Here is a 9,462-nt window from a genome sequence, read left to right on the forward strand (position 1 = left end):
TGCATCCTCAGTCTTGCGTGGCATATGCACAGCGGATTGCAGTGTTCTGTGCACCTTCTATGACTCCTATTACCAAAGTCAATGAATAATTCAATATGTAAGGTAATACGTGCCTTTGTTATTGTCCCTTGTAACATACTGTACATGTTCCATGCAGTGAGGGTTCTCAACTTAATAAAAAAAATAAAAAAATAGTAAGGCTTGCAACCCATCAGTTAGATTTTCCTTAGATTTGATCTAGCGTTCATTTGTAAAGCTGACCACACATAAGAATCTGTTTGCAAAATTTATTTTACAAATAAATCTCCGATTTACCAGGAAGGATGTAATGTGAGCACCTACTTGATTGGATAAAAAATGTATAGATTGCACAAGTAGAGTCTCACACCACACAAGTGATGGTTAAATCTAAAGGTGGCCACACACATTACAATCTAATGGTCTTTACACCTTAGATTTATAAACTGCTATGTAGCATCAGCTCCTTCCTCCTCTTAGAATATAGGGTAAGTTGAAATAACTACTGTATAGTGTGACCTTCTATGTCCTATGGGATATAAATTAAATGGATTGTTGAGTTAGTTCTAGACCAGGCATGTCCAACCTGCGCCCCGAGGGGCCGCATGCGGCCTGGAACCTCAGGCGATGTGGCCCACTGCCCCCTGACAATTTTTTTTTTGCTGGGGAGGAAGGAAGTTGGGTCGGGGCACGGCCACAGCAGCTGCCAACTAACGGTAGGCAGAGGCTGCCTCAGGGGGGGGGGGGGGGGGCATGTGCAATGTTTCTGACTCCTACCACCATGACCACTTTAAATCACTGAAGTAGTCATGGTGGTTAGAGTGTTTCTTTATTATCGTTAAGAAGAAGTAAACCTCTGTATACTGATTCCATTTCATTTGATCATCCTCTAGTTGTGTTAAATTAGTGCTGGGGGACGGGGCACGGGAAGGGTGCAGCGGCATTTTATTACTTATATACCTTAACTATAGTATATATTTTATATGCGGCCCGAGAAAATTTCTCTACACTCAATGTGGCCCAGAGAAGCCAAAAGGTTGGCCACCCATGTTCTAGGCCATGGGTGTCCAACCTTTTGGCCTCTCTGGGCCACATTGAGTGTAGAGAAATTTTCTCGGGCCGCATATAAAATAAAGACTATAGTTAAGGCATGTAATAAAATGCCTCTGCGCCCCCCGCACTAATTTAACACAACTAGATGACGATCAAATTAAATGGAATCAGTATACAGAGGTTTACTTCTTCTGAGAGACAATAAAGGAACAATCTAACCACCATGACCACTTCAGTGATTTGAAGTGGTCATGGTGGTAGGAGTCAGAAACACTGCACATGCTCGCCCCCCCCTCCCCTCAGCCTCTGCCTACCGTTAGTTGGAAGCTGCTGTGGCCGTGTCCCCAACCTGACTTCCTTCCTCCCTTCCTCCCCAGCAAAAAAAAGATTGTCAGGGGGCAGTGGGCCGCATTGCCTGCGGTTCTGGGCCACGTGAGGCCCTCGGGCCGCAGGTTGGACATGCCTGTTCTAGGCAATGCTTTTTTCTTCTCAGAAAAAACAGGTGCAGGAACTCAACCCCGACCCCCAAACCCACCCCACACACATGCACACTCCAAATCGCATCAAAAAGTAGGTGTGGACAAATTTCACTAAAAGCGGAAGGGGCAATAAATGCCAGGAGTGCATTACGTACAGAGTACAGAGTTCTGGGGAAGGGGGGGGTGGTGTTACAGGATGCAGAGTTCAGAGGTGCACTACACACAGAGTACAAAGTTAAGGGTGCACTACACACAGAGTGCATAGTTAAACCTTCAGCTAAAATGCTATTAGACACTAACTCAAGCGCTCACAATGGACTGCTGGAAGGAATTGATCAAGCATATGAAGTGGCTGCAAAAAGATTGCAAGGGATGAGCAACTGGCAACTCTTGAAATAGCAGTAAAAAGTTTCAGTGTATGATCCGCAGATCTTGATACAAAAGATCAGGGGAAAATCCACAAACAATTGCAAACAAGTAACCAGGCCACTGTGGCCCTTCCTTCAGAGCTCCCTACCTTTGCATCCCCAATCCACATCTCACTTTCACCCCTCTTCAGCTCTGAACTCTGCATGCAACCCCCATTCCACTGCCCCATCTTCTCCCTTCCTCCTTAAAAGTTCCACCATCTTCCACATGTCTTACTTGGGTTGCTGTATTAAGCTGAAGAACGCGCCTCTCTCGCTTGCAGGGAGATCATCCCGTGGGGGTGTCAGGATCTGCACTGCACCCCGGGCATCTGCTTCTCCCTTGTCCCTACCCTGCACTCAGTGGGAGCCACTCAGGAGATCAGACCTGTGGAAGCCATTGGGAGACAAGCTTTCACTTGTAAGCACAGAAGCTGGACATCTGTGTTTACAAGTGGTAATGGTGAGCTGGGAGCACAGGGCCTGAGCCAGAGGTGGTGACACTGAGTTCCACCAAGTTCCAGCTGAAAAAAGCCCTGGTTCTAGGCCCCTGCACTAGAAAGTTGTTCGTACATCTACAGGATTGAACATAAATTGTATAATCAGTTTGTAACATGTGTGTTGAACTTGTAGCAGGTTTTCCAGGCATTGGGGCTGATGTGGGTCTGCCATTGTTACTGGTGACACCTTCAGCCCATGTAAGCTGAATACCCAAGTGTGAGATTGGAGACAATGACCATTCTGGCATCTTTGGTTTGTTTTGTTTATTTTATATTGGGGATGGGAGAAGGTAATGAGTGAGATACTCCTCTGGCTCTACTAGGTACAACTGGGATACTTTGCAGAAAAATGCCTGTTAGCGCTGTCCTGACGCCAGCTGAATGCTGACCAACGCTTGCTGGCGCTTGAAAAATACTGACTTGCTGAACTTGTGCTTAACCACTTTACGACCACTCACAGTAATATTACTGCGGCAAAGTGGCTCGTTATCGTCTGACGACGTAGTACTACGTCGTCAGACACTCCCCCTTCTGGGCGGCGCTTGCGCACCGCCGGAGGCTCGCTCCCGCTGTTTTCATTCACAGCGGGAGTCGAGCCAGGGGAGGAGCAGCGGCGATAGCCGCTGCTCTTACCCGATCGTCGGGGATCGAGTCTGGAGATCCACCCGCTGTGTGTAAACACAGCGGACGGATCTCCATAGTGACAGGGAGTGACAGATCGGACTGTTCAGCATAGCTGGACATCCGATCTGTCCATGACTCACTCAGTCACCTCCCCCCCCACACGTCAGTAAGCACCAGGCATACATTAACCCCTCCCTCTCCAATAAAATTAACCCCTTCCCTGCCAGTGTCATTTTTACAGTAACAGTGCATATATATAGCACTGATTACTGCAGTAATGTCACTGGTACCCCCAAAAGTGTCAAAAATGTCAGTCAAGGGTCCGATCTGTCCGCCGCAATGTCGCAGTCCCGCAAAAGAAATCGCAGATCACCGCCATTACGCGTTAAAAAAAAAAAACACCAAAAATGACAGAAATCTTTCCCTTTGTTAGTAAACGCAATAACTTTTGCGCAAACCAATCAAAATATGCTTATTGCGATTTTTTTTACCAAACATAGGTAGCAGAAAACAAATTGGTCAAAATTTTTTTAAAAAAATTGGTTTTTACATCTTTTTTGGGGGGAATTTCATATAAAAAAATGTTAAAAATATTGTTATTTTTTCAAAATAAACGCTCTTTTTTTGTTTATAGCACAAAAAGTAAAAATCGCACAGGTGATCAAATACCACCAAAAGAAAGCTCTGTTTGTGGGAAAAAAAGGACGTAAATTTCGTTTGGGTACGGCGTCGCACGACCGCGCAATTGTCAGTTGAAGTCGCACAGCGCCGAATCGCAAAAAGTGGCCTGGACGGAAGACAGCAAAATCCTCCGGTGGTAAAGTGGTTAAACTCTGAATAGCTCAAAAGTCCTGTGAACAGCTCCCTCCAGCCCTTCACCAGACATCCCAACCTGCAAAAACTCATTTCAGGGAGGTGGCACTCCACGCCTCGCTTTCCCCCCACGCGCCGCCGCTCCCCCCCCCCCCGGCGCCGCTGTGCCCTTCCCGCGCCGCCCCCCTTCAAGGATATTACATATTATGATAAAACACAACTAGTTATTAAAAAATATATTGGAACAATTTACACACGCTAATGCACATGCCTTTTCTACTTATTTTGCAGACTGCTAGTGGTTACTGCTGGTGCGGGTAATGCTGGTGGTTACTGCTGGCAGGTAATACTGGTCATGCGGGCACTGCTGGAGGAAGCAGCGGCTGCAGTAGAGAGCAGAGCCGCTGTTTCCTGTATCTAAAACCCAAAAAAAGAGACAAAGCGCCAAGAAGTGTAGTGACAGTTTCTTGTGATAATCATGTACCTATAGCTGCCAGAGAGGATCAACCCCGGGACTGAGGATGCTAGGAAAAAACACACAACAGAGAGTCTCTCACCTGGAGGCGCTTGGGGCTGTGATAAAAAAAAAATACTAATGCCATTGCAAATAAAGTAAAAAAATGAACAGTTTATTAAGATGAACAAGGGAAACAGTTAAAATAATAATACTGTCATGTGCTTTCTGCTTCACTGACCCTTTAAAACAAGCCAAATGTTCTGGTCAGTGGATAGAGCCGAATAAGAGCCAATCCTGTAGCTGCGGCAGCCGGGAGATCGCACGGCACTTGCGGGTGTCCGTGGGCCGCCGGCCAGAGGTGGGAGACTCCCGTAAGTCGCGAGAGACTTGGGATGTCTGCCTTCACTGACTAGCTTTTGGTAACTGCTTGTGCTGCTGCAACTCACAACACTTTAAGGCCCCTTTCACACATGCTGTCTGTTTGTCCGTTTTTCATCCATTGACGGATGAAAAATGGACATCAATGTATCTCTATGTAAAAACAGATGACAATGGATGATCATCAGTTAACATCCGTTTTCATCCGCTTCCATCAATGTCCGTTTTTTGAACAGATGAATACCCTATTTTTCATCCGTCAAAAAATGACAACGGTTGAAAACGGATGACAACGGATGAAAAACAGATAACAACTGACGAAAAACGGATGAAAAACAGATAACAACTGACGAAAAACGGATGAAAAACAGATAACAACTGACGAAAAACGGATGAAAGACGGATGAAAAATGTATGAAAAACGGATGGAAAACTGATACATTTTGACGTGTCTGAACTGATGAACTGAACTGACCGTATGTGTGAAAGGGGCCTAAGGCCCCTTTCACACAGGCGGACTGCTCAGATCCGCCTGTTCGTTTTTTTGGCGGATCTGAACGGTCCCCCCATGCATTCCTATGGGGCATCGGATGTCAGCGGAGACATGTCCGCTGATATCCGACCCGATCCGATCCGTCAAATCTGGACGGATGGAAACCCTATTTTCCATCCGTCCAGCGGATGGGATTGGATGAGAACGGACCGACGGTCCGTTCCCATCCGATTTCCCCCATAGAGATGCATGGGGAACTGACAGCTGTGTCTCCGCACACAGCGCGGAGACACAGCTGTCATCCTTCTGCTCAGCGGGGGATCGGCGGATCGATCCCCCGCTGAGAAAAGCGGAGTCCGTTTGACGGACATAATGTGTGAAAGGAACCTAACTCTTCAGGGCCCAAACGCTGGCGTCCCCTTTACACTTCATGGTCCTCTCACTAGGCACCCCCTCTACACTTCAGGGTCCTCTCACTAGGCACCCCCTCTACACTTCAGGGTCCTCTCACTAGGCACTTCTTCTACACTTCAGGGTCCTCTCACTAGGCACCCCCTCTGAACTTCAGGGTCAACTCTGGCACCCCCTTTACCACTAGCTGGCTCCTGGACCCCTTGGACCTCCACCTGAGTGGTCCCCTCTGCTAGGCAGACCCCCAGGGGCAGTTTACAGTACTCACAAACTGGGAATGCTTTCCTGAAACTGGACCCACTCTACTCCACTGGTCCTCAGCACACCGGATCCTCTCTGCAGCTCAGCTCACTCTGTCCCCTCAGGCAAGCTGCCCGGGACACCCGATCCTGCTGACCAGAGGAGAGACAGCCGCACTCTCCCTCCTGGGACTCTGCTTCATGCACTCCCCTCAAACTTATACCCACTCCCAGAATCCTGTGCAGCAGAATATGCCTTTCTGGGGTAGATACAGACCTGAATGTGCCACTGATTGGGTTTCCTCCACTGCCCAATGAGAATCCTCTCATGGAGCCAGTGGGGAGACTCCCCTCTCAGCAGCCACACCTGGGAGACATGACAGTCCAGCTGAAAATCATGGCCCTGCTGTTAGGCAGCCAAGGCCCACTATACTTTGCCTAGCACCTACCTTGTAGGGTGCTACAAACTATATCTGAAAAGGAGCCGCAGCTCCAAGGTTCTGTGCTGAGAGTGCAAACTGGCCGAGTTGTCATCAACGCATCATGGTTTTCTGATTAGAATCGTGAGGCATCAAGATGAGCTCCTGATCATGTGACGGCTGTCCCAGACAATCACAGCCATCACATTGGGAAGGTGGTTCAGCCTCCAGGCATTAACAGCCACCTAAAGCAGAGCTTGCAGGCAAGTTGCCTACAGAAATTATAGTTTAGTTAGTAGCTTTCCCAGGCTGGGGGGGGGGGGGGGCAAGAGTTAATATGTGTGCTACTGTTCCTGTGCTTTTTGGATTAAGCCTACCCACTGGTGATATGGGGGAAGGCTGGGTTTGGGCCTTTTTCCAAGCTTACTGAGCAGGACATTCTGTGATTGCTATGGATGAGGACTGCTGTGCCTTGCAGTTTGTCCAAGACACTGGGGATCAAGGAGATCAGCCAAGACTGGGAGAATGCCAGCAATGGACTAATACCTTTGGAAGTATGCCTGGGCAGCCATTTTGGAATAGATAGGGACTTTCACAATGAACTGTAATGCTAAAAGTAAAGTTGCATCAACTGTTCTGAGCCTGGTCTGAAGTTATTTAAAGGGGTGCATTATGGTTCCTGGTATTTTATAATAACTTGGGTCAGTAAAGCACATATGGGGTATGAAACACAGCTACTACAAAAGGTCTGCTCAGCAAGATGAGCAGGAGTAATGCAGTTGATACGGGTATTCAAGAACTAGCCCATGGTACCTGGTGAAGGTGATGGGTCCTCCTGTAATGAGGAGGTCAGTGATCTTGCTCCCTCCCCCGTGGTCGGTCTCCCGTAGGAACCAGGACCCAGCCCATGTTACCGAGGCCCTTAGCTTGGTCCCATGATACAGGAAGGAGTTACATGGTACAGGAAATACTCGCAAGAGGTCCACACTATGTGCATGGTGGGACCCCATTCTGTTACTAGGAGTAAGGTGGCAGAGGTACGCTGGACTGATGGAGAGGGCACGGGCTTAGCGTAGTCCCTCCTAAATTAAATCTACATAAGATAACAGTGTGTAGTGACACTTGACAGCACTTTCAGAGGAACTCTGAACTTTTATTACTGCACACAGTGACACAGCTCATCTCTAAGTCAGAGAACTTAGCCTTAATGTTAGACTTTTATATGACCACAATCTCCACCTGATCGCTGGCATTGATGAGCATGTGCACGATGAAAGGTACCCCCACATGCAGGAAAAGTGATCCTGCCCACAAACTGTAGCCATTTTTAAAATACTTACTAGCAGGCATATATATATACAGTGCTTTAAGTGGGCCGGTATGCACTGGTACTCAGTACCGCCACTTCCAAATATGGCTCTTGAGCATACCGCCACCTCTCCGTGCGCCTTAGCATACCAGTACGCTCATTTTGGACATCTGCACCCTCAATCCCCCCCCCCCCCCAAGAATATTTCCCACTCCAGAGCCAGGCCAGTCACCACCAGTGAGTGCCCCTGCTCCGGAGTCCCAGCCCAGGCCAGGGGGGGGGTGCTCTGTTGGGATCCTGATGTAGGGTGGGGGACAAAATTTATAGGCTATGATAGAGTACCGGCACCTCTTTTGGGCCACTTAAAGTACTGTATATATATATATATATACAGTGGGTACGGAAAGTATTCAGACCCCCTTAAATTTTTCACTCTTTGTTATATTGCAGCCATTTGCTAAAATCATTTAAGTTCATTCTTCTTCCTCATGAATGTAAACATAGCACCCCATACTGACAGAAAAACACAGAATTGTTGACATTGTTGCAGATTTATTAAAAAAGAAAAACTGAAATATCACATGGTCCTAAGTATTCAGACCCTTTGCTGTGACACTCATATATTTAACTCAGGTGCTTTCCATTTCTTCTGATCATCCTTGAGATGGTTCTACACCTTCATTTGAGTCCAGCTGTGTTTGATTATACTGATTGGACTTGATTAGGAAAGCCACACACCTGTCTATATAAGACCTTTCAGATCACAATGCATGTCAGAGCAAATGAGAATCATGAGGTCAAAGGAACTGCCTGAAGAGCTCAGAGACAGAATTGTGGCAAGGCACAGATCTGGCCAAGGTTACAAAAAGATTTCTGCTGCACTTAAGGTTCCTAAGAGCACAGTGGCCTCCATAATCCTCAAATGGAAGACGTTTGGGACGACCAGAACCCTTCCTAGAGCTGGCCGTCCGGCCAAACTGAGCTATCGGGGGAGAAGAGCCTTGGTGAGAGAGGTAAAGAAGAACCCAAAGATCACTGTGGCTGAGCTCCAAAGATGCAGTCAGGAGATGGGAGAAAGTTGTAGAAAGTCAACCATCACTGCAGCCCTCCACCAGTCGGGGCTTTATGGCAGAGTGGCCCGACGGAAGCCTCTCCTCAGTGTAAGACACATGAAAGCCCGCATGGAGTTTGCTAAAAAAAACACCTGAAGGACTCCAAAATGGTGAGAAATAAGATTCTCTGGTCTGATGAGACCAAAATAGAACTTTTTGGCCTTAATTCTAAGCGGTATGTGTGGAGAAAACCAGGCACTGCTCATCACCTATCCAATACAGTCCCAACAGTGAAGCATGGTGGTGGCAGCATCATGCTGTGGGGGTGTTTTTCAGATGCAGGGACAGGACGACTGGTTGCAATTCGAGGGAAAGATGAATGCGGCCAAGTACAGGGATATCCTAGACAAAAACCTTCTCCAGCTCTGGACCTCAGACTGGGCCGAAGGTTTACCTTCCAACAAGACAATGACCCTAAGCACACAGCTAAAATAACGAAGGAGTGGCTTCACAACAACTCCGTGACTGTTCTTGAATGGCCCAGCCAGAGCCCTGACTTAAACCCAATTGAGCATCTCTGGAGAGACCTAAAAATGGCTGTCCACCAACGTTTACCATCCAACCTGACAGAACTGGAGAGGATCTGCAAGGAGGAATGGCAGAGGATCCCCAAATCCAGGTGTGAAAGACTTGTTGCATCTTTCCCAAAAAGACTCCTGGCTGTATTAGATCAAAAGGGGGCTTCTACTAAATACTGAGCAAAGGGTCTGAATACTTAGGACCATGTGATATTTCAGTTTTTCTTTTTTA

This window comes from Pelophylax lessonae (genome assembly GCF_965119305.1).
Source record: "Pelophylax lessonae genome assembly, chromosome: 6".
Lineage (NCBI taxonomy): Eukaryota > Metazoa > Chordata > Amphibia > Anura > Ranidae > Pelophylax > Pelophylax lessonae.